This window comes from Pinus tabuliformis, chromosome 3_1 (assembly GCF_031772625.1).
Source record: "Pinus tabuliformis cultivar Carrire ecotype Pingquan chromosome 3_1, CPIR1, whole genome shotgun sequence".
NCBI lineage: Eukaryota > Viridiplantae > Streptophyta > Pinopsida > Pinales > Pinaceae > Pinus > Pinus tabuliformis.
This window is the reverse complement of record NC_142301.1, coordinates 582,919,160-582,945,193: the sequence shown is the minus strand read 5'-3', so window position 1 is coordinate 582,945,193 and position 26,034 is coordinate 582,919,160. Positions and strand designations below refer to the sequence as shown.

At 34.5% G+C, this 26,034-nt stretch overlaps 1 pseudogene; it reads left to right on the top strand.

Annotated features, from left to right (window-relative positions):
• Positions 1-19,678: 19,678 nt before the first annotated feature.
• LOC149188350 (putative LRR receptor-like serine/threonine-protein kinase RPK1 pseudogene) lies at positions 19,679-20,316 on the top strand (annotated as a pseudogene).
• Positions 20,317-26,034: the final 5,718 nt, after the last annotated feature.

Here is a 26,034-nt window from a genome sequence, read left to right as displayed (position 1 = left end):
CATGTTAGAGTGTGCAGCATGGATGGCAAACAATAAAAGGGTTGAGGTGAAAAGGTTCGATCTAGCAAAATTTGCAAACAAAGCATCTAAAAGGGATCTAACACCATCAAATACCAAGGCTAGATTTAGGACGAAAGGAATCTGGCCACTGAATTATGATGCTCTTATGCATGATACTGGTTGTAGCCAGGCGTTTCATGTGTACGGTTAGAAAGAAGGGCATGTCCAAACAACTTTTGAAGTGTAAGAAGTAGATGAACAAGATGATGTGGTTATAGCTAGTAATATGATTTCCCTCTCTCAAGGACACATATATGGTGAATATAATGAAACTTTATGTGAAACACAACATAATCATGAACAAATTCATAGTAACATGGAGATCATTCTACCAACTCAAGAACATGAAACTTCTATTGTTGATGTTGTTAATGTCATTATTGAACATGCAGTTGACAATGACCAAGTGACGTTGCCAAGCCAAGTAACCCCACCATCATGGCCAGAAGAAGCCATGATTAATTTGAATGAACATAATGTCTCAACAACCAATGAATAAAGCATGAACATGCCTTCACAACCAGCAGAATTGAATAATGAAATTGTTCATTTTTTTGTGGACAATAGACCAATGGAAGAATATGAAGCACATAATGAGGCATCAAATGAACATAACAATATAGTTCAATCAGTTGTCTCAGATACTGAAAGGGAAGTACCAAGCAATGATATTACAGTGGGAGGGGTGGAGAAGATACTTGGTCAGCTCCTAAAGCTACCAGTAGAGAGAGCATCAATTAAAAAAAGAAAGGTACGTCGAGTAGTATTTGTTTGGGCCGAAGTTCACAGTTACTCACCTCATAAGACTATATAAACCTATTAACTGAGTCTAAGAAAAAAAAATTGAAATGTAAGATTTAAAACAGAAAAGGAAGGATCTAGCCCAGGAGAAGAAGGAAACAAGGATTGTTGCAGCACAACGTCGAGCAGATAAAGCCTTGAAAGAGATAAATCAAGGTAAGAGAATGACCAACAAAAACAAATGGCAAGACAGGAAAGAAATCAAGAAAGGCACAACAAATGCTTGAAAAGGAACAAGGGATGATCAATATGGTTGAAATCAATGCAAGCACATCTGATGAATCCAAGATTATGTCAAACACATTGGACAATATTGCAGATAATACACCATTACTCCAAGACCTCATAAACATTCAAGTGCCTCACTATCAAAATTATGGTTTACCCACTTGCTTTATTCCTACTAGAGGAGGTGTCAATTCTATGTATCCTCATCACACACCTCCACTTAACGTAGAGGTTAGTAGTGCAAAAGTGAGGTATGGGTACTCAATTACTCCATGGTTGGAAGGTACAAATTGGAATCAATCATATGGCAACAGTCAACCCTTTTTAGGTAGGCCAACCTACTTGGCTCAAGCAGGTAACTCAAGGAGTTTTGGCACTGAAGATTCTCAAGGCCATAAAGAATATGGGTGTCATATGTTTTTGGTTGTAGCCACATTATGATGTGGATTTTGGATGGATTCTCTTTTTCTTGTCACAGAAAGATTTTGGCTTACAACCTAGGTTGTTTTATTTCATGTTGTTTGCAGCATTGAAACCAAAATCCATTTTAGAAGGAACATCTATAGTCTATTATAATGTAGAAATCTTATCTAAGAATGAAAATGGGATTTTTTTGTTATGCCTCTACACACCAAATGATTTGCAACACATTTATAATTGAGTTGGAAATATGATGACAAACATGTGAATAATGAAATCTTGAACAAGTCACTTATTTTAATACAAAAATCCCATAAAACAGTGAACAATAAAAGTACCTAACCTCACACCACATATGAAACCTCATCCAATGTATGTTAACTTAGAAGAAAAATAGACTTCTCCAAGCATGAGTAAAATACAAACCACGGAAAATAAAACTGAAAAATAGCTAATGTTGAAAAAATTAGCCACTAGAACAAAATAAATAAGAATCAGTGAGATGGAATACTGGATAATTAATCTGGGTGCTAACCTTAAATATGTGAAGTCACTACAGGATTTGGTCAAAACCAAAGACATTCAAATCCTTAAATTAAATGAAAATCTAAAAATACCAAATATTGGCCATGTTCAGGTTTCTAAATTGCAAGCAATATAAAAAAAGAAAATGTTCAACTCCTACAGTAGATTCTTGAAATGATTAATCATATTTAATTATATGAGCAATATATTGAGGTTCTAAGGAAGGATAAATTTGAATATATATGCAAAAGATCTTCATCTTCTCAATCTTCAATACTAATAGACCCATCTGAATATTTAGCTAAGATATTATTAGATTTGAGCCTCAAGAGATTGAGGTTGAGAATTTGAAGAGAATAATCACTATTAAAAATGATAAGTTAGATATTTTTAAAGAGAAAATAATGGAAAAAGATGGAATTATAATTTCATATCAAAATACTAAAATTAAATTGAAATGACAAACTAGATGCCGCAAAGGAATGAAACAACAATACACAAGTACATTCATTCCAACCCAAACATTAAGTGCAATTACATTTTTTAATTGTAAATGTTGTAGAAGAAGGAATTGTAAAATGAATTTCACATATTAATGCATTTAAAGTATCTGTCTAAAAAGTTTGAATGTGAAGTCTCTGCATATTATCACAAACTCTATTCCAAACAACACATAAATTACAGTCCTTCATCTTGCCACTTCATATGTTACCAAAATTTGGGACAAATTAAAATCCCTTAGAGATAATGACTACAATGATCATGGAGAAAAACAAAAAATATCCTAGAATTAAACGAAAATCTAAAAAACCAAATATTGGCCATGTTCAAGCTCCTAAATTGCTAGCAATATAAAAACAAAATGTTCAACTCTTACAGTAGATTCTTGAAATGATTAATCATATTGAATTATATGAGCAATAGATTGAGGTTTCAAGGAAGGATAAAGTTGAACATATATTCAAAATATCTTAATCTTCTCAACCTTAAATATTAATAGACCCATCTGAAGAGTTAGCTAAGATATTGTTAGAATTGAGCCTCAAGAGATTGAGGTTGAGAATTTGAAGAGAATAATCACTATTAGAAATACAAGTTAGATATTTTGAAAGAGAAAATCATGGAAAAAGATGGAATTATAATTGCATATCAGAAGACTAAAATTAAATTGCAAGGAAAAACCAGATGCCACAAAGGAATGAAACAACAATACACAAGTACATTTGTTCCAACCCAAACATCTTTTAATAGTACATTCGTTCCAACCCAAACATTAAGTGCACTTACAGGAATTATTTACCCTTGCCTTACATTTATTGAACTACTACAAATTCTTATCTTCAAAGCTAGACATGTCGGGCCTAGAACACTTCATTTTTTTAACTATTAGCTTCATATTCACAAAGAACCAACCATTCCATACATGAACAAATATGGAGATAGAGAAATAAAGAAGCTCCTAAAAATGGAAAGTTACAAAAGGACAACTTAGATCCATCTAATATAAACTCAAGAAGGCAACAGACTAAATCTAACCAGAACCAAAGCCATTTCCAAAATGACATAAAATCCAAATTTCTACACAAACCAGATACCACAAAGGAATGAAACAACAATACACAAGTACATTCATTCCAACCCAAACATATTTTAATTGTACATTCGTTCCAACCCAAACATTAAGTGTAATTACAGAAATTATTTACCCTTACCTTACATTTACTGAACTACTATACAACTTCTCACCTTCAAATCTAGACATGTTGGCCCTAGAACACTTCATTTTTTTAACTATTAGTTTCATATTCACAAAGAACCTAACATTCCATACATCAAAAAATATTGAGACAGAGCAATAAAGAAGCTCCTCAAGATGGCAAGTTACAAAAGGACAACTTAGATCCATCCTATATAAACTCAAGAAGACAACAAACTAAATCTTACCAGAACCAAAGCCATTTCCAAAATGACATAAAATCTAGATTTATCCACAAACCAGATGCCACAAAATAATGAAGCAACAATACACAATTACATTCGTTCCAACACAAACATTAAGTGAAATTACACGAATTATTTACCCTTGTATTACATTTAATGAACTACTATACAACTTCTCACCTTAAGATCTAGGCAAGTCGACCTTAGAACACTTCATTTTTTTAACTATTAGTTTCATATTCAAAATGAACCTGGCATTCCATACATCAAAAAATATGGAGACAGAGTAATAACAGAGCTCCTCAAGATGACAAGTTACAAAAGGACAACTTAGATCCATCTGATATAAACTCAAGAAGGCAATAGACTAAATATGACCAGAACCAAAACCATTTCCAAAATGACATAAAATCCAAATCTCCCCACAAACCATATGCCACAAACAAAGGAAACAACAATACATAAGTACATTCATTCCAACCCAAACATCTTTTAACTGTACATCCATTCCAACGCAAACATTAAGTGCAACTACAAGAATTCTTTACCCTTGCCTTACATTTAATGAACTACTATACAACTTCTAATCTTCAAAGTTAGACATGTCGGCCCTAGAACACTTCATTTTTTTAACTATTAGTTTCATATTTACAAGGAACCTACCATTCCATACATCAAAAAATATGGAGATAGAGCAATAAAGAATCTCCTCAAGATGGCAAGTCACAAAAGGGCAGCTTAGATCCATCTGATATAAACTCAAGAATACAGCAGAATAAATCTGACTAGAACCAAAACCATTTCCAAAATGACATAAAATCCAAATTTCTCCACAAAACAGATGCCACAAAGGAATGAAACAATAATACAAAAGTAAATTCGTTCCAACCCAATCATCTTTTAATTGTACATTTGTTCCAACCTAGACATTAATTGCAATTACAAGAACTCTTTACCCTTGCCTTACATTTACTAAACTATTATACAAGTTCTCACCTTCAGAGCTAGACATGTCGGCCCTAGAACTTATTGTATTTAGCTATTAGTTTCATATTCACTTAGAAGAACAACAAATTAACACGTGATTCCAAAATATGGAGAATCGGATTCATAGACTATCACAACTATTCTTAATTTTCTTACAACTCCTTTATATAATTTTCTTACAACCCCTTTATATAAATCATGACTCATATTTACTTACATCATATTTACTAGCAAAGAAAGCAGTAATAGAGTAAGCAGAAAGCAGAAACCATGCAACCAGAGATAATTTCCTTACATTTACTGAACCACTATACCACTTCTCACCTTCATATTTATACATGTCGCCCCTAGACCTTACTGTATTTATATATTAGTTTCATATTCACTTAGAAGCATAAGAAATTAACACACAGTTCCAAAATATGGGGAATCAGATTCATAGAGTATCACAACTATTCTTAATTTGCTTACAACTCCTTTACATAATTTTCTTACAACCCCTTTATATAAATCATGAATCATATTTACTAACAGAGCAAGAAGATCAAGCAACAAAAATTCTATTCTTATACTAGCACCCCTCATTATGTGCTAAAAGAAATAAAGTGCATCATATTTACCAACAGAGAAAGCAACAAAACTTCTATTCTTATACTAGTGCCCCTCATTATGTGCTTAAAAAACAAAGTACATCATATTTACTAACAGAGCAAGAAGTAACTAAGCATTGTCATAATGCAAAAGCCATGTAACCAGAGCTAATTTCGCAGCAAATTCAAGTGTTGAAAAACACAACAAGAGAAAAATTACAAAAATCCCAATAGTAATTTAAGTGTTGAAAAACACAGTGGCTGATAGGATTTAGAATCCTATTGGAGAGTCGTAAAAGCCACCACCATGTCCAAACATCCCCTGATTCAAACGAAAAATGGCATTTACCCATGGTATTGTAAGTGGCATCCACCCATGGTATTGTAAGTGACATCCACCCATGGTATTCATTCACCCATGGAATTGACCTGTGTGTAGGTTTTAACCCCGTACATAAATTACCTGCATATGAATTCTAAAACATAGAAAATAAAAAATGCAAGAGCATAACACATAAAACACATATACACAAAGATTTTGCCCTGGATCCCAAAACCGGGACTACCAGCTTGATTTTTCATTATGTTCCTTTCAATGTTACAATACATATTTATACATGCTAAAGCATCCAATACCACGGACCAAAAACCATCGCGTTCAAAACCATGGACCGAAAACCATCATATCCAAAACCATGTGTGAGAATTATGCAAAAAACCAAAGGTGGGTCTGCCCAACCTAACATAGAGTCCAAAACCAAAAAAAATCGGGGCACTGCCCCAGATCCCATAGAGTGGGGTTACCTGCACCCCTCAAACCCCCTGTGACCCCCCCTCCCCGCTACACAATTGGCACAAGGAAGGGGGGGCTTCGTTCCCCCTCTAACCCCCCAGTTAACTATGTGGGCTAGTCATGGAAAGAATATAGCACAACCCAACACCGTGGTATTGTGACATCCACCCATGGTATGCATTCACCTATGAAATTGACCCATGGTATTGTGACATTCACCCATGGTATTCATTCACCCATGGAATTGACTCGTGGTGTTGTAACTCAAAAATACTATAAGTAACAAGTCACATTTTGTAAAAGGATAGATTGTCCACCACAATGTAGTCCTTACAATTATTATCTGTTTTAATAAAAAATTTCTTTGTGGTTTTGTTTATTGGACATTCTCCTATTTTCGTTCTGGCAATTTCAATTTTTCAGATCTTGGGGCCTCCCCCCAAGATCCATTTCAATCTTTTAGATCTTGAGGGCCTCCCCCCAAAATCTAGATCAGTGGTATCATAGTAGGTTATGATTCCATGGGAAGGAGGGTTTCATTTATATTTAAGTTTCAAATATTCAAACTTCAGGCACGTGCTGCAACCTCCACAAAGCACTTTCTTGGGCCAAGCAGGAAGAATTTTTCTTCTTTCATTTTTTTGCAGGAATTCTTTTTTGGCAGTGAGTTTGCAGATAAGATCTGAAACATTTGGTGCAATATTTACAAAAAAAATACCATATCTGGATTCCTTGCGAAAAAATACCGAAATTCAAAAAAAACATCAGCTGAATCAGAGTCTGGATGAGGTAGATATTGCCGATTTAAAATTAGCTATGTTGTAGATTTTTTTCTCACTATAACTAGTGGACAGCGACTCTCCTATCATTTTTTGAAGTTTTTGTGTAGAATTTGAAAAACAATAACTGTAGATTTGAGCTCCTCTTGAAAAATCACCCAAATTCAAAAAAACAATGGGTCGAATCGGAGTTCAGATGTGGGAGATATCGTTGATTTAAAATCAACTATTTTTTTAAGAACTTTTGTGATGGCGGAAAAATTGCAACATGAAAATGAGATTCTAGAATGTCCAGATAAAGATTTCCAACACATAGGAAGATGCAAAATGGTCCTTCTACTTCCAAAAATAGGTTATAATAAATATTTTGAGTTATATTGGACGATTTATGTCCATTTTAATTTAGGAGCGCATTCGAAGTGGGTTCCCATTGGAGACGTGCCCTCCCACCCCACTTTAGTAGACACCTGCTTCACATTCATCTATTTTAGCATAGCAACATTCGGCTTGGGTTTTTTGGAGATGTGGCCTCCCACCCTAGGCTATGTAGGCACCTGCTACTTCATCAACAACCAAACTCATGGTTATGGGTCAACCGCACAAAATCCTTGTCATCGAAGTCCATTTGCTAGGCCGCACACTATTAGTATCATAGTTGGTCACAAGCATTACAGGGTATCTCTATTCTTGGATCTTCGTTTGTCATGGTTATGGGTCATACACAAACCCACAGTTCATCGAAGTCCATTTGCTAGGCCACACACTGTCAGTATCACAGTTGGTCACAAGCATTACAGGGTATCTCTATCCTCGAATCTTCATTCATCATGGTTATGGATCATCCACAAACCCACACTTCATCGAAGTCGATTTGCTAGGCTACACACTGTCAGTATCACAGTTGGTAACAAGCATTACAGGGTATCTCTATCGTCATATGTTTGTCCATCATGGTTATGGGTTAACCACATAAAACCCTTCCCTTTAGTGGGTCATCATATTCAATAAACGCTTCGCAGGAGGGAACTTCATGCAATGGGGACCATTGCTTCTTAAGGAGGGAGGAATGAGCTGAATGAAAAATGGCATCAACCCACGGTATTCATCCACCCATGGAATTTATCCATGGTATTGTAAGTGGCATCCACCCATGGTATTGTAAGTGACATCCACCCATGGTATTTACCCATGGTATTGTGACATCCACCCATGGTATTCATTCACCCATGGAATTGACCCATGGTATTGTGACATCCACCCATGGTATTCATTCACCTATGGAATTAACCCGTGGTATTGTGACATTCACCCGTGGTATTCATTCACCCACGGAATTGACTCATGGTATTGTAACTGAAAAATACTATAAGTAACAAGTCACATTTTGTAAAAGGACGGATTGTCCACCACAATGTAGTCCTTACAGTTATTATCTCTTTTAATAAAAAGTTTCTTTGTGGTTTTGTTTATTGGACATTCTCCTCTTTTTCTTCTGGCAATTTCAATTTTTCAGATCTTGGGGGCCTCCCCCCCAAGATCCATTTCAATCTTTTAGATCTTGAGGGCCTCCCCCCAAGATCTGAATCATCCCCCAGACCTCACCATGCCTTTTATGCAATAGCCACACAAATTACGTGCAACCAAAACTTGCAAACACACGAAAAAGTTAGAATTTGGGAAACTACAAAAAAATTACAACAAATTCGAAAAAACCCATGAATTTACACATTTACCTTCATGGACCTCGAACTGGTTAGAATTTCCCACTGGCTCATTCTCAAACATTAGGCCGCGAGGATGGAACAACAACCAAGGTATTCGTAAACCCTCGACGGTGCAAAACGAACAACAATAGCGGTAGTGTTAAACCCCCCTAGGTATAGGTAAAGCAACCATACCCTAAACCCTAAAAGAGAAATGAACCACTGAAAATAGCAATGCCAAGTGCGATAAAGCAATGACACCATAAACCATAAACGAAAAATGAACCATTGCAAGCAACCTCGCACGACGAGCAACGCCAGAATGGCGGACAAGGTGAACGAGTACTAGAGTCGTTCCAATCCATCGTTGACAGAGCACATTGTCCACACACTGGACCCGAACGAACCAACATAGGACAGCGAAGACATTCCACAAAACATGTGGAATGAAACCTTAAATGACAACTTGGAGAGTGTCTTAAATTCTCCCACCCACCACAACATGTGGTAGGAGGTACTCGTCAGGTGTCGTACCAGTTCACATGCAAATCCACATCGACAACTGAAGTGCATGGTGTTAGGGTCCTATAATAATAGGATTCATAAATTTGAATTTCTATGGTTAGTCTTGTAATATTGTACATACTTTTGTTTTCTGCAAAATGTTTTCCATATTAAAAATTTTAAAATTTAAAGAGGGTATGTCCTAAAAGAATAATCAAAAGACAAAAAGAAAGAAAAAAGATCAAAAAGTGAAAAATATGAACCCCAAAATGAAATAAAAATAGATCATGAAAGTGTGCAATTTCAAATTCCACTACTTTTTACTTGACTATGCAAAATAAGATTGTGTGTAGCTTGTGAGAAATGCCACAATCCATGATGATCAAATAGCTTAATCTTGACTCATTCATGCTTTAAATTTCATGTTGATAGATAGAGAATAAAGATCTAGCCAAACTGTTTAATCTTGTCAAATCATTAGTTAGGTAGAGAATAAAAATTAGCTCATCAATTTAGTCTGAGCCATTGGAAGTTATAAGTTTAGAATTAGATAGTTTGCTTATCAAAAGAAAAGAAAATAAAGGGTCAGCAAGCTCAAATGCACCCATTGAAATGAAGAAAAAATGTTAGGGTAAATAAAGGATAGGTAGAAGAAGTTTTCAAATGCACAAGGTTGCTAAATCAAAAGTACATTTATCATGCTTAATCCTATGTTTCATGTACAGGAGGAATTGTGAGAAAGAAAGGATATTCGCCAAGTTTGTTTACTAATTTCCCCTCATTTCGCTACACCCCCACATACTTATTTGCTAATTTTCCCATTTTCCCTTCATTACTTATAAATACCCTTTCCCCTCATTCTAACCTTTACCCCTTGGTTTCACACACTACCCTAGAAATTACCCTTCAAAAAATCATCTCCCTTACTAAAACCCCTTTTCCCTAGTGTGAAACCCATTCCCCATTACAAATATTACTTTCCCCCCTTATTAATTTCCCTTTTTCCCCCTTAAAAAGTCACAGGAACCCCTTATCCTAACTTTTTATTTACTATTCCCCCCATTTTGTAATTGATGCCCCCACTTTATATTTCCTGACAAACATTTTTAACCCACCAATCCTTGGTGCAGTGAAAGAAAACCCCGCCATATAGCTCATGGTCCCACCTTAATTAACCATTTGTTTATAATGAAAATCCTGACATTATTGTTTAATTAATTACAATTATCTATAATTAAATCTCGAGCCCCGCCAAATCACTTCCTGATTTCATCCGTGCAACTCAACTGCGTGATATCCCTCTGATCACTTGCCCCTAGACCCGATGGTGTACAGCCATAATGCGCGGATTCATTTTCTGACCGTTAACAGCCTGAGAGCACACAATATTCGCGGTTTTGGCGAGCACTATTTGGCTACGTGGTGGAACCAGGTTACATCGCATGCTCATGAAAAAAACTGCCTGTCATCCAAAAGTGGTGTGATGGCGAACAAAACCACCTCCCCACCCAAATCGAAAAATTCCCACTATTCATTTAAGAATTTCCATGCCAAAATGTGACTGTTATCAATTAAAAGGCCAAAAAAGCTGTAATTCGCTCTTTTCTTGCATTTTCACTGTAAACCTCTGCTAAGCCGTTTGTGACACCTTGAACCTTTGTGCGACCAAATTAACCACCTTTTGCCACCTGAAGATGTTATGGATACCCAATTGAAGCAGCCAATTGAGAGTTGAAGCCTCAATAACTTCTGTAGTTACCATAGAACCACTTTGCACGCGAAAATCACCAATTTCCAAGTATTCTTGGAAAAAAACAGAACGGCCCTTGAATTTGAAAACGCACAGTTGTAATTAAGCGTTAATTAATTGAATTAATTAAGAAACATTCCTGAAATTGAAGAGAAACTTATTTGTACATCCCAAACCCTTGTATAGACTGTAGTTACCCTCCCACTGTTCTAGAGCTTCTAAAACTCACTCCAGGAACCACTAAAAGCCAAAATTCAATTCAATAATCCAAATTATGGCTTCCCAAACCTCTCTAGATGTAAGAGCTTTGCAAACCCCTCACCTAGATATCGACGACCTTGCATTAGCAGACATAGACTTCCAAATTAAGGAAACTACTTCCCCTGCCAACCTACTAAAGCTCCACTACTGGAGTAAAGAAAAAAATTTAAACTAGAATGATGAAATCTACTTGTGGGAGTCTAATTTTCCCAAGTATTTGTTCCCAGAGGTACACCCATTCTCATAAATCATTCACTTCTTCCAATCTCGCTACATTCTCAGTCAAAGAACCATTTTCGCTCTTGACCAGCAAGTTTTATTCACCATCCTTGCAGAATCCATTAATCAAATGATGTAAGTCCAACAAGCCCAAATGAGACCCCACTTTCTATCGAAGGCTTGCTTGACTTCTATACGAAGTTAGACCTTCCGAGGATAGCCCAAATTTTCCAAACTTTCATCGTAGAGGAATGTCATACTTCAACAGATAGTCCTCCATATGCTGCCACCATTTTTTCTAAGAGAGGTAGACAAATCAAAACCATGCTCTCCTACATTTTAGGATACACTACAAATGAACATGTGGATGAGGTTTCCCTTGCTTTCCTTTCCATGTTTTTTCCAGGAAAACCTCCCATTGTAATTTAAAACTATGCTCAGTTCATAGCAGATAGGATGCATGAACAATTCATCAGATTACAAAATGCGAGAGTTTTCAAGTATTCTTCAGTTTTATTTCATATGTTCTTGTACTACCAATCAAACAAATTTCCTATCAACATTCAGAAGTTAGAAACCAAAGGCAATCCAAGATCAGTCATCTATTGTACAACCTTGATCTAAAAGTACTCCGTTGTATTTACTTACAAACACTTCATTGATTCATTTTCTCATTCTGTTATAAACATGCTCACCAGTAGCCATCAACCCAGGATCAGTAAGGAAATTAAAAGGTTTTTACAATTGGAAAAGAACAACAAAGTGGGAGACTGGTATCTGTACCAGGATCACACAGATATCAAGATATATGGATGCCAACTGGCTTCCTACAAACTGCCCACATACCTCCCTATGAGGATATTCGCATTAGAGTACTTTAGACAGATTATAAACTCTGATGAGGTTAATTTATTGGCATCCAAGAAGAAAACCCAATTTAAAATGAAAAACCAATTGGGCCCCTTTATTTTTAATAATAGGGAAGTTGTACCAGAGGCCGATAAGATTCTATAGGAGATGAAATTAAAGAACAATTTTATGTGGCAATATGACCCTGATGTAGTCATAAATAAGCTAAGGCTCAAGGTCAAATTGGGTGCTTTCATACATCATCCCAGACCAGACATTGAAAGATTTGCCAACCAATCAGAATGGTTGGAAAACAATTTGATAGACATGGACAGTATGATAGTTGATGTAGAGAATACTTTAATTGATGTAGAAAAACATATTGATACAAGTTCCTTCCTGTAGGTTACAGAACTAAGAGAACAAATGAACATTCCTCCTCTTTTACAGACTCCAGCAAATGAAGACAAAAATACAAACAGAACCATCGAAGAAGGTTCTAGTTCAGCCATGGAAACCACAGATGAACAGTTTGAGATCAGATACAGGAAGAGGCCTAGGCTTAATCATGTAACTGAACAAGAATACACCATTGACTCAGTGGAAATCACTAACACTGATACATTGGTGAAAAGGAGAAAAGGCATAGCAACTTGAGGAGAAACACGCCAACCCTCACCATCAAACACTCAACTTATTGAGAGACAACTCAGCAAGGAGGTCTCTTCATTCACCAGGCCTGTGGATAAAGAGAAAGGCATCAAAGGTAGGTACAAGAAAATTAAGTTGATAAATGAGAAATTGAAGGCTGAGACTTATGCCCAATATTTCAAGCAGACACCTACAAATCAAAATTGATTAATGTCATCTTTTGACATTAAAATAGGTAAAATGCAGATGACATTCATGCAACCTATAGTCCAACAACCAAAATCATTAGCAGACTATAGGAAAGAAGATTTTGAGGTTTTGTTCAAGGATGTTCATCCCATTGACAAAATTGAGTTCCACAAGCAGCCAGGTGAGACGATCTATTCCACCTTGACAGGTAAAGCTATGACTGCACACAAACTTCAAAGTTCATTAGATAATATCGCTGCACAATAAAATCTGGAAAAGGCCTCCTCACAGGCCAAATATAACAAAATCAAGTCACTGGAAGACTTGGTGATTGAGCTTGGACATGATCCCAATGATATCAATACTGTTGAGAAGTTGATAAAGAAAAATAATAAGGACACTGTTGCTCTGGTAAAATAATTAAAACTGCCACATTCAGAGCATCCATAGACAAAAGAGGTCTTAAAAAGCCAAACTCATTATGAGGAAATGATGGACCTTGTTCTCCAACTAAAAGACCAATTAAAAGAGATGGAGAAGGAGTTGGACAACTTAATACAACTGAAACATGCCAGCCTTGAGACTGCCACTATCATTCCTGCAGTCACCACAACAGTAACATCCACCTTGGTAGCTTCATTGGCTCGTACAGCTCCACTGTCTACAACACTACCAGCTACCACAACATCTACATCAACAACAGGCTCAACAACAACAGCAGCCCAACCAGGTGATGAGGCAAGTAAATTGGTCAAAGCAATGTAAGACATGTCCATTCAGACCATAGAGACAAACAAGCTTAAGGAAAAGATAACTAATCTAGATAATTATAACAAGATTGCACAAATTATTCACAAAGAATAAGTACAGAAGTCAACCAGGATGAATGAGAGGATAAAGATCTTAGAGAAAGAGCTAACATTAAAGGAGCCACTTGACCAAGCTAAGGAACAATTATGGGTCAATATCATTGACTCTGTCAATGATATTTGGCCATCAATTTAAGTCATCTTTGAACATAATGACTTAGTCAAAGAAGGTGCAGAAACCAGTCACAGAGTTAAGGCTCAACTGGGAGACATGCTAGAAGAAGCCACTAGAATCATCCATTTCTTGAACTCCAAGAACAAATATGAATCACAGGAGCTGGATATACTTGATAGAATTGGCACCATACTAGAAGTAAAAATGGTGCTCACTAAGAGGAATTTGATTATGAACCAGGAAGACAAATTCCAAACCATGTAGCTCGCTATAAACAGGTTCATGGTTAAGTTTGATGCCCTCAGGCAAAAAGGTTTTCCTAATCCCTTGGTGATAAATGATAAATTAATGCTACTGGAAGACTACAATAGGAGAATCAAAGAGGTGGCCAGAGATCAAGTAAATACTTCCTCTATGAAGGGGATGCCTACTGGAAAGGTTCTATATCAGACATTTGAGAACCTGTTTTACCTCCAACATGAGGTAAAACACCTTTTTGTAAATAAACCCACTTTTGCCAAGTACACAAAAGCAAATGAAATATACAGGAAGATGGTAAATATTCAATTACTAGATGCAGACACATGGGATAAGTTAAATGACTTTCTATAAAAAAATGCATAGTCAGAATGTAAAAATGTATAGTAAATGTGAAAACAACATAGTGGAAGAAAAGTGACAGATCAGCCAGATGAAAGAGTATCAGGTAAAGTGTATCAGTTGAGAAAGGGAAAAGTAAAAAGAACAGTCAGCATGAAGACCAACAGCAAGGCAGAGATAAAACAACAAAATATCAAAGCATAAAGACAACACAACCAAAAAAACGGGGATATCATACAACAGTTGAACATCTGTCTCTATCTTCTTGCATGAAGATATTTCTCTCCTAGATTAATTCCCAAGATAGTTGGGATATTTTGTAAACTATTTTTGTATAAATACTTCATAATTCGAAGTATTGAGTGTGGATTTCTATACATTTGTAGAGCTATATTGATCAGAAACTTGAGGGTTATTGTAGCAATTTTTTCAAGTCAAAAAATTGGAATATGTAATAAAGAGATTGCATTACAGGATTCATGTGTTGAGCTATTAAAGTGAAGTATTTTCTTTGTCAAATTTTTTATTTTCTTATGTATGTCACAAACTCACATGTTATCTAAAGTGAATGAATTAACTGGAAATTTATTTCAGAATTTTTTTAAGTACACTCTATCTTGAACAGTTAATCATTTCTATGTTTTCTTCTCATATCCGGATCTGAGAATCCTTAATTTCTCTCCCATCATGATTGACCTCCTTTAATTCTTTCATAATCCGGTCTAAGGAACCCTTAATTGCTCCTTTGATCTGATTGAAAAACCACTTAACCATCCAGCCTTAAGATTTGAAATAACTCAGCTACCTTGCCCTGTAGACACTATTTTTAGAGCTTGATCCAGTCCTGTTTGCTTGACATTTGACCCATAGCCGAATGGTAAAAGACATCCCTAAGTCCATCTAAGTAAGTGATCCCACCACCAAATCGAAACTGAAACCCAAGTACAATCATAACTAGCCTAAAGTCAATTAACTAAACAAAGTTGAATCATAAAGAGAGAGCCCTCTCTAAGCATTAGGAAGCCTAGATCTTAATATCCAAAGTAGGTTTGTTGTTACCTCTATCATTTCTTTCCTAACAACTCAAGAGAAATTTTGGAGTGATAACAGACGAGATGGTACATAGGTAATGGCATCCCTCCCCTAATACCCTCTCGAAAGGTTGTCAATTGTTTAAAGTTCTGCCACAACAATGTTGAGGTAGGTAGGTTGACTTGTTCTAGCACTAATACTATAAAATACTTACTTTTATGCCCCCCTCAAATAGTTCAGCTGAGTTGATTTGGGTTTTGGAGATATATACTATACTAAATAACATTTTAGCATTTTCAGACTTTTTTGGTGCGATCAGACATATCCTTTGTGGCTCTACCATCACCAACTAGCCAAGAAGAGGATGGGCACCACGCTGGACTGTGAACCAGAGTACGACAAAGACATGCAGAACATAGACACAAAAGAAGCTCATATGTGGACTGATGTTGGAATATGCACAGTACCACATACGGTGCGCCGAAAAAATGAAGTGTGCGATGGGGTTGAAGCAAACAAAAGCATTTATAAATGGTTGCGAGATAATGGATCTTATTAGTGCCTCTATGCTATAGCATAATAGAACGAGGAAGATTTTTGGCAATTGCTTAACAAATCTCTCTATGATGTTGTTCGTAAAAAGTGGGTTTCCTACTGCCTTTTTCTTCTGCATATGGTTGGTTTGCTTTTTGCTACCCTACTGAATGAATATTATTATTCTTGTTTATGCAGCTACGAAGCTAAGCACAATTTCATGTATATTTACTACAAAAAGTTTAATTTGAAGAAGGGGAAAGCCTATTCCATTGCCCCCTCTGCATTGAAAAAGTTCTAGTATTTAGTTACAATCAGTTGTTTTTATTGCATTGTATGCATGCATATACATATGAAAATTCAATTATTCTTTCTTATGACCACCACGACTTCCCATTATGGCTTTTTGAAAAGTTATTTCAATATGCAGGAATAAGAGCTTGAGAGTTGGGTTGCCCATAACAACAGGTTCTGTTGTAGGGAGTAAGGGGGGCTGGTATGTGATATCAAGCAAGAGGAAAATATACAACTTGGATTTTTATTCATTTTAAGGTGATTGAATTTGAAGTTTTCATGAAAGGAACTTTAATTTGTTTTCCATTGTTTTCGTCATTTTGGATGATGCTTAGAATTAAATTAACCTATAAAAATGAAATCATGTTGTCATGTCAGATAACAATATTTTCTTACACTATGTGAATATCATCTGTAATTTGAATTATATTTTCCACTTTAGATGGTCTGACTTGTTATTATTTAGTTTCCTTGTGAAACATTTCGAGCCTTCAAGAAAATTTAGTGTGCTCATTTTTACTTTTTTCTATTGAATATTTGGACCATAATATCTTCATTGCATGTCACTTTTGGGACTAAGGGCATACTATTTCCCCTGAGAGGATAAATGTGTACCAAACCTGTCTCCGTCACCCTAATCTCCCTCCAACAAGTGTGCCCCATTATTTATAGCCAAACAAGCCCAACTGACCCTATTCTTTGTTAGTTTGGATGGTGTATTGGTAGCATAACTTCAGATAAATACCTCTGTTTAAAAACTTACTCTCAATCTCCAAATTTAGAACATAGAGACTAAACATGATAACTATGTTAAGAATGTGCATGTGGCATGATATAAGAAGAAAATGAAAAAGATACCATACTTTAGAAATTAACAAAAGAGAATGTATTTGAAGACATCTTGACAAGGCCTGAAAGTGTTTGGGGAGGAAATATGAATATGTATATGATAAAACTAATTTTCCATTAATGTTGTGAAAAATATTCCATGAGTAAAGTCAACGAAAATGTTTAGGGAAGGCATCTGAAATATAAATGATAAAGCTTAGTTTCCATTATTTTTGTGAAATCATCAATGAGTAAAGCAAGTTATATTTTTGTGAGTGATTTTGAAATTACCCATGGAATTTTAATTTTCCAATTTCTTTCTCTTCAATCTTCGAAAAAACTTTGTTGCAGTGGCCACTTCTAATGTGATCATAGATGTTAAGTTGTAGGTTTATTATTTTTGTTTATGAGACGGTTAAACTCATGAGTATGTGTTTAGTTTTTTGATGAAAAATGTGCCAGATATTCATGAGTATATGCATAATATGTGAGTATATGTATAAGTGTCATGTTTATTTGATGCTTGTGTTTGTTTTTTAAGTTTGAAGGGTTTTCCATTGAAATATAAATAGTTTTTATCAGACAAACTACCACTCTTCTTTGGTGTTTTCCTTTTCTTTAGTAGTGGGATTATGTCACTTTTGGCAAAGAATGTTACCATTATTTCTGTATTACAATTCCTACTACATGTGATTAATCAACTTGAATTACACCATTTCTAGAGAACTTATCGAAGGGTGCATGTCATGGAGAACCTACATCTCTTCGGGAATGTGTTGGGTGGGGGCAATCCCTTGGCAGTTGGGGAATTGCCATTGGCTAATTTTATTTTTTTTTTTGAACATTGTGCAAGGAAACATGCCCCAAAAATTAGGTCGGATAATGAAGCTGATCTCAACAACCCACTTGCAAAAGTACAATATGGGATTTTGTAGGTGTTTCATGATTTGAGTGAGAAAATTTTTATAGGCCCAATGTTGCCTTCCCTTATTGGCAAGGGACTTATGGAAGTGAAATTGTCCCATGGACTCAATTTTAATGATTATAAGCTTGTTAGGAACATCTCTATTGACTAGTTTGTCTCATGCCAAAGTTTGAAAAGCACTTTCCTAAATTTCATTGATAATCAAATATCAAGAGGAAATTACAATGTTGGGACTACTAAACTCAGAGTACCTTGAAGCTTTTGGAGGTGGCATTCAATTAGATCAGAGGACCAATACCACTAATCCTTGGGAACTTGTAATCCTTGGTTTTTCTTGACCTTAGTGTACAAATAATTTGCAGGGAGATATACCCCTTCAATTGGGATAGTGGAACAATCTCTAGGCCCTTCCTTTTGCACATAACAAACTTACAGAGTTTGTTCCAATGGAGATTGGTCAGTTATCCTCCCTTGTTGCATTTGAACATTCATCAAATGCTTTTGTGGGTAGAATTCCTAGAGACTTAGTGAAGTTATCACAACATGAGTGTATTATTCTTGATTCAAATATATTATTTGGACAAATTCCAAAGAGCTTTGAAAAACTAGTTGCTCTAAAAATGATGAATGTGTCATTCAACAATTTTTCTAGGACAAGACAAGTGAGTGGGAATTTAGGGGCTTGTGACAGTCTTAAAGGTAAAAAAAATCTTCAACCTTGTTCCTCTGCATCATTGCTTGTATCTTTAGCACCAACCCATGCTCCTCATCCTTATTCATATTTTCCACGTGGACCCTCATCTAATGTTTCACACAGGCTGAATCCAATTGTAATCACATTTGTAACTTGAGCTTGTGCTATAATTTTTGTGGTTTTAAGTTCTTTTTCTTCTCTCATGCTTTTAGAAAATGATATCTAGCCACATCTTCCAACAGTCAGCCTAGTAGAAAAGATGTTGTCACCTTTACAAATATTGGGGTTCATTTGACTTATGAAAATGTGGTCAGAGCAACAAGAAAATTCAATGTTGGTAATTTAATTAGTAATGGTGGTTTTGGCTCAACCTACAAGGCTGAGCTAATCCCCCAAGGATTGTTGATGGTAGTAAGGAGACTTTAAGTGGGACATTTTCAAGGGATTTTGTAATCTAATGCATAAATCGTTACTCTTGGATGTATACGACATCGAAATATGGTGGCATTAATACGTTAATATGCATGTGAAATACAGATGATTCTGGTCTACAACTATCTTCCAAGGGGAAACTTATAAATATTTATCCGTGAGAGATCAAACATAAATGTACATTGACACTTAGTTCACAAGATTGCATTAGAAATTACAAACGATCTTAGTTATCTTTATGATTGTTGTGCTCCTAGTGTTCTTCATTGAGATATCAAGCCCAACAATATTTTATTGGACGATAATCTCAATGCTTATCTTTTTTACTTTGGCTTGGCGAGGCTTATAGAGGTCTCTATAACACATGGAACAACAAATGTACATGGTACTTTTGGGTATGTTGCTCCAAAATATGTTGCTACATCTCATTTTTCTAATAAGGAGGATGTTATAGCTATGGTATGGTGTTTATGGAATTACTTTCTAGCAAGAAGTCTTTGGATCCATCATTCTCTTCCTATGGGAATGGGTTCAACATTGTTGCTTGGGCATGTATATTGGTTATAGAAGGCAAAGGACATGAGGTTTTCATCCTTGGCTTATGGGACACATGGCCTCATGAAGATTTAGTAGAATCACTTAACCTTACTATTATGTGTACAATAGAGCTACATTCAGCTAGGCATTCTATGAATGTAGTTCTGAATAGTTTAAAACTATTATAACCTCCTCCATTGAGCTAGTGAAGGCTTTTTTTATATTATTTCATAATATCAAATTGAAAGTTGAAAATCCAAACTTCTCATTTTCAATTCAAAGAGTTGCCTCACTAAATTTGGGATTTTATTTTCTTCAAACTATTGTGGCAGATACTCTAAATATTTTGGAAGCACCTTTCCCATTTTTTGAATAGTATATATCTGGCCATGTTTACTTACTCATTTCTTGCCTACGGAATATTTCAAATGATTTGGAGCAATCTATACCTCTTGTTTGGGTCACATTTGGTACGATTTTCTATATTTTAATTCTTTCCACGGTGTTACAATTGCTCCATAAAGAGGTTCTTTCCATATTATTTTTCCCTTTCTCACGTGGTCCATAATTTTGGATTCATAAAGAAAACATGATATAAGGGCACATTTGTTCATAAGGTGATGTCCATTCGAAAGAAAATATCTCGTCATTTTGTTTGAAGAACATCTTGAAAGCAACTCCATCTATCGGGGAGTGAGCAAGCTTGAGCATATGAGAGGTTATGATGCCTGGTTCTTTAGAACAAGATGAGTTTCGCTTCAATTGGGGGACCGTGTTAGTTTAACCGAAGATCAGGAGGAGCATACTGCTTCGGGGAGGTAAGAACATTCAAGAGTGAGCTCAGAGGATAGGAAGGAAGGAAGAGTTGCAAACCGACTGGAATTACATGATTTGAAGACGATGTAGTTGTGTAGAAACTTCCTTGAATAAGGTATGATTTCAGAACTGAGAAAAATGGATAGGAATGATATATTAGAATGCCTATTGCTGGTGATACTGGGTAGTGTTGCTATTTTTCTCTTACAACTCATGAATAATGATTTAAGAAAGACTGGGAATAATAGGGAGACATAAGTGGATCATTTAGAACTTTTTATACAATATTATGTGTTAAGAGCATGTTTTAGTTCTTCAAAAATTTAAAACAGCAAACTGAGCCTCCATCAAAGGTGTTAAAAGAGCCCAGGTGGATATAAAACAGTAAACTGTAGCCTTCATCAAATGTGCTAAAAGAGCCCAGGTGGATATATGGGGCCTCCAGCAGGGAAAACCTGGTGTTGGAGATTGTAGGAGATGAATACTACAAAAACTTTTAAACAGTTCCTGGAAGAGAACACTGAAGGTGAGAAGATAGAAGAACAAAGGGTTGGCAACTTCAAATGCAAAATTGCAGATAAGTGGATTACATGCAGTTATTGGTGGTACAATATATGGTGTTTCTGGCTGCAAGACTTATGCTCGCAGAGTTAAGAGAGATAGTATCAGCATTTTTGGCTGTATTACATAGGAGTAATTCTCAGTAAACCGTTTTTTTGTCTTCATCCAGTTCCATGGGTTCAGAAAGCTGAATAACGAAAAAAACATTTCGTTTGTTAATAAGGGTAGATAATTTTGAAATGGTGCATTACGCCTCTTAAAGATCGGTAAGGAGCTTGCTGCCGCCGTTTGGATCTGTCACCCTCAAAGAAAGGATTTGATAGGTCCCCCTACATAACTGCATTAACCAGATAAAAGAATAGACTATAATGCGACTTTTTGGAGAGAGATGGGACGTTGCTATGTATGATGTTCATACATACACTGGCAAAGATTACACGTTCTCTTGATTTCCCGGCAGCCACTTTTTCCCCTGCGACGGCCGTTTGCATCTCCCGAAGTCTGACAACGAACGGAAGCCGCCGCCGCCACTGTGACTCTCATCTTGAGGCCATATCTGTAGTCTGTCAGGATGGAGTGTTGACAGTAAGCGTTCCTTCCCCTCCCGAGCTGATGAAACCGAAGACAACGGAAGTTAAAATTGCGCAATTCCTTCGTTGTGTATGCAGAGTTCAAAATCTTTGGTAAAATTTGTATGATTTTTGCATAATTTTGCTTTCAGAGTTGATAAATATTTGACCTTTCTTTTACAGCGGACTACGGCTCTACATCCTTTAAAAAGTGTTCTGATTGTGAGTGTGTTTCTGTTTATCTCAATATAGATTCTGTATTTGAAAAGCTTTTATGGACTTTACCCATGCCGTGTGGAATTTAAATCTAAACGTCTTCATATTTATTTAAAAATAAATGTATATAGTACTCTAATAGTATGTTTTCCTGGTTATCTCATTATAATTTCTGTATTTGAAAAGTTTTTATGGACGGTGTCATTTGTGAAATTTTTTACACTTTGCCATTTAAATTTAAACCTAAACCTCTTCCCTATGAATTTAAAAAATAAATATATTTTAAGCAACATTTTTGGAGTCTAAATTTTAAATGGGACAAAGCCTAGCTCCTAGAATCACTCAGGGAAGCCTACGAGGAGGGATGATTTGGAAATAAATTAAATGATTTCTATCCAACTAATTAGATATGATTATTTTTTAAAAATGCATTTATTATATGTAAATATTAAATTATAAAAGAATGTATGAGCTATAAATGAATGTATGAGCTCAGAAGGTTGTATCTATATGACATGGTGTGGTTTATTAAGCTCTTTGTTTTTTTTTTTATATTATAGTTTTATTTTGGTATATTATATTTTTTTCATATTTATGTTTTTATTATATTATTTTTAATAGCAGTGTTATGTTATTGTACATTTTTTTATTTCATTCTTTTTATAGGTGTAACGTAATAAAATTCACACTTAATTTTTTTTTTTTTATTTTACTAATATATTTCAGAACATTTTTACAATATTTTGAGATGCAATTTAAATTATTTTCCATAATATTTGTGGAGTCAATTTCCACTATATTTTGCATCATTTTCGCTTTCAAATATATGCATATTAGTTTGCCATTTCATTGTTGCAATCAATAAAACTTTATTATTTTTCTTTCCAACATCACCAAAATAAATGAGATATAATCTTTCAAATTCTTAATAGAATTTGGAAGCTATTAAATTTTCATTGGAATTGATAATTTCACATCCTAATGATCTTAGGATTTCATGCTTGCAATTAATAATGATATATTCATAAATCTCAAATTTCTTAATTCTATGTATTTTGCAATTAATAATGCTATAGTCATAAATTCCAAATTCCTTAATTCTTGGTATTTTATAGTTACACTTCCTTGTACATTAACATTTTCAGATTGGTAATTCTCAACGTCATAAACATTTACAATGTTTAAGAGTTTGGGAATAACCAATAGAATAAGACGATGATAATGTAATTATTAAGTTCAATGTATGTCGGAGGGGCCTCATAGAGACTAGTTGACTAGATTGAGTAGCTAAGGTTCAATGTCATAGAGTAACTCAACCAAAGATGTTGTCAATGAAGTAGTTTAGTTGATCAATTTATTGTTTAGGTCAACCAACAAGAAGTTACAACTACCTTCATTTATGTAATGTATAAATAGACATAGATCTAAAATGTAAAAGATTTTTTTTATTATTGACTATATATTAATAGTGTAATCTAATTAATAGATGAAGTGACCCTTTTTGTAATCATTTTTCCATTTTTAAATTTTGTCAAAATCTGGTAGATGTTTTTAAGAATCATATATTTAAGCTATTTGATTGGCTAATCATATATTTAAGTTGTCTGATTGGCAAAGTTCAAGTACATTGTGGTTTTTTGAGGGTTTTGAATCTATTTATGCATTCAAAAACACATTTTAAACAAGATAAGAATATGTGGTTTTTTAGGGTGTTGAATCCATTTATGCATTAAAAAACATATTTTAACAAAAAGAAATTAGAATCTCACCTAAAATTGTATTTCCAATTCCTGGAAACATGTCATTTTGTATATTAGTTAGACCATGCCTATATTAATAAATAATACTTATTGTTGGCTCCATAATTACTCTCTATTGAATTGTTGCATTATTTGTAACAACTTTTACTATATTTACCAGTATATTTTACATGGTTTAGTTAATCTTCATGGAGATAACTAATCATTTTGAAATGCATTATCACTTAAATTAATGCAACTATTTAACATTGCTAAAATTAATGTAATTAACTAATATCATTTTTTTCAAATGTTCAATGAATGATGACGCTAGGATATATTGTAAAGGGCTTAGGGCTTGTATTTAATGCATGGTTGTATTATTATTGAAATCAATATTTTTGATCCAATCATTTTAAGTTAAATTATTGTTAAAATGAATTAAACATAATATATTTGTCATATATTACCATTAGAGTCAATGCAAATCATTATTTTCCCCTATATGATCCTGGAAGCAATACAACAAAAGAATATCCAATTTTCAAATGCTTATTTATTGATGAAATATGCAAGATATCATTTGATACAATTTTAGAGTAATTTTGATAGTTCTCAAATTTTAAATATCATTTTAAGGATTCTAAAATCCCTTTAAGTTGTTTTCTCAAATACACCCATATCCCAAAAACTAACTACCTTAATGAAGAACTTTGACTAAAAGTTAATATTGATGAATACAATTTTACCCAAAATTTCCTTATAAGATGTTATATTGTTTAATTTACATAATACTATAGTCATGGTTGACAAAAGATAGATATTCAATGTTTTGCGACAAGAACAAATTCACTTATTTGTTATTACAGAAAAAGCTATACCATGTAGATCAGTTATCATGTTTACGGGGGAGACTAACGGTAACATGACCAATCCCTTACAATATGACTAAATTTTAGTTTTATTTTTATTAGTTATTAATTGTTTGATTTGATTCATTATATGTTAATATATTTACTAGTTTAACTAGTAATTAATTGCTATCAATTTGTAATTAATTGCTTTCAATTTGCAGCATATTTACTAATTTAATGAGTTGTTAATTTTTATCAATATGTAGCATATTTACTAGTTCATATTTGTTTCTTATTAATGGTTTCAAATTCATTTTAGTTTTATTATTAATTAATTTTTAATATTAATTTATATGATGTGAATAATTTATTAAATGCCATCAATTTGTGTAATTTCATTGTATAATAATGAGGTTAATCCAATTTCAATGAAACAACTTTCTAAAATTATATGTTTAAATATTAAATAAAAGTGTCATATATGTGAACTGGATGTTATTAAATCTATTGCAATGTAAGCATGCATTAAACAATAGTATACACAAGTACAAACACATGATATATTTGTGTATGTCTCGTTAGGAAAATGGATTATATTTTTCCTATTAGATGAGAAGCATGTCCCTAAGAGTTCTAAGTTTCACAAGTTTTACATTTTTCCATGCTTGTGGCATAAATTTTCTAATTAGAATATGATTGGTGGATAATTTGGATTTATTTTAATTAGGGCCTTGAAATGGGAGGCTCAACTTCAAAATCCAAGTGATCTTCTTGATGAAATTTGAAGTTGGTGTTGAGATCCTATGCTTTATGGAGATAGGAGGAATTGATTTATGAAAAAATGTAGTAGTTCCATAAGAGTAGGACAATTCCAAAAGATTCTCCATCAGATCAAAACCAGAATGAGAACAAACATTATGGATAGAGAAATTTGCAACCTTCAAATAGGGTGTCAACAAGGAAAGAGAATACCAACTTCGGTTCGAACAAGCATCAATGGCCAATAGAAATATGTCAATTGTAAGTGAAGCAACCCTCTAAATATTTGAAATTTGGATGGATATCCACTTCATCATTTGTTTTATTATGGTTCGAAGGGTTTGTAATGTTTAGTGTTTGCAGTCAAGGATGCCAAGAGTGTAACACCCTCCTCCCACACTTACCCAAAC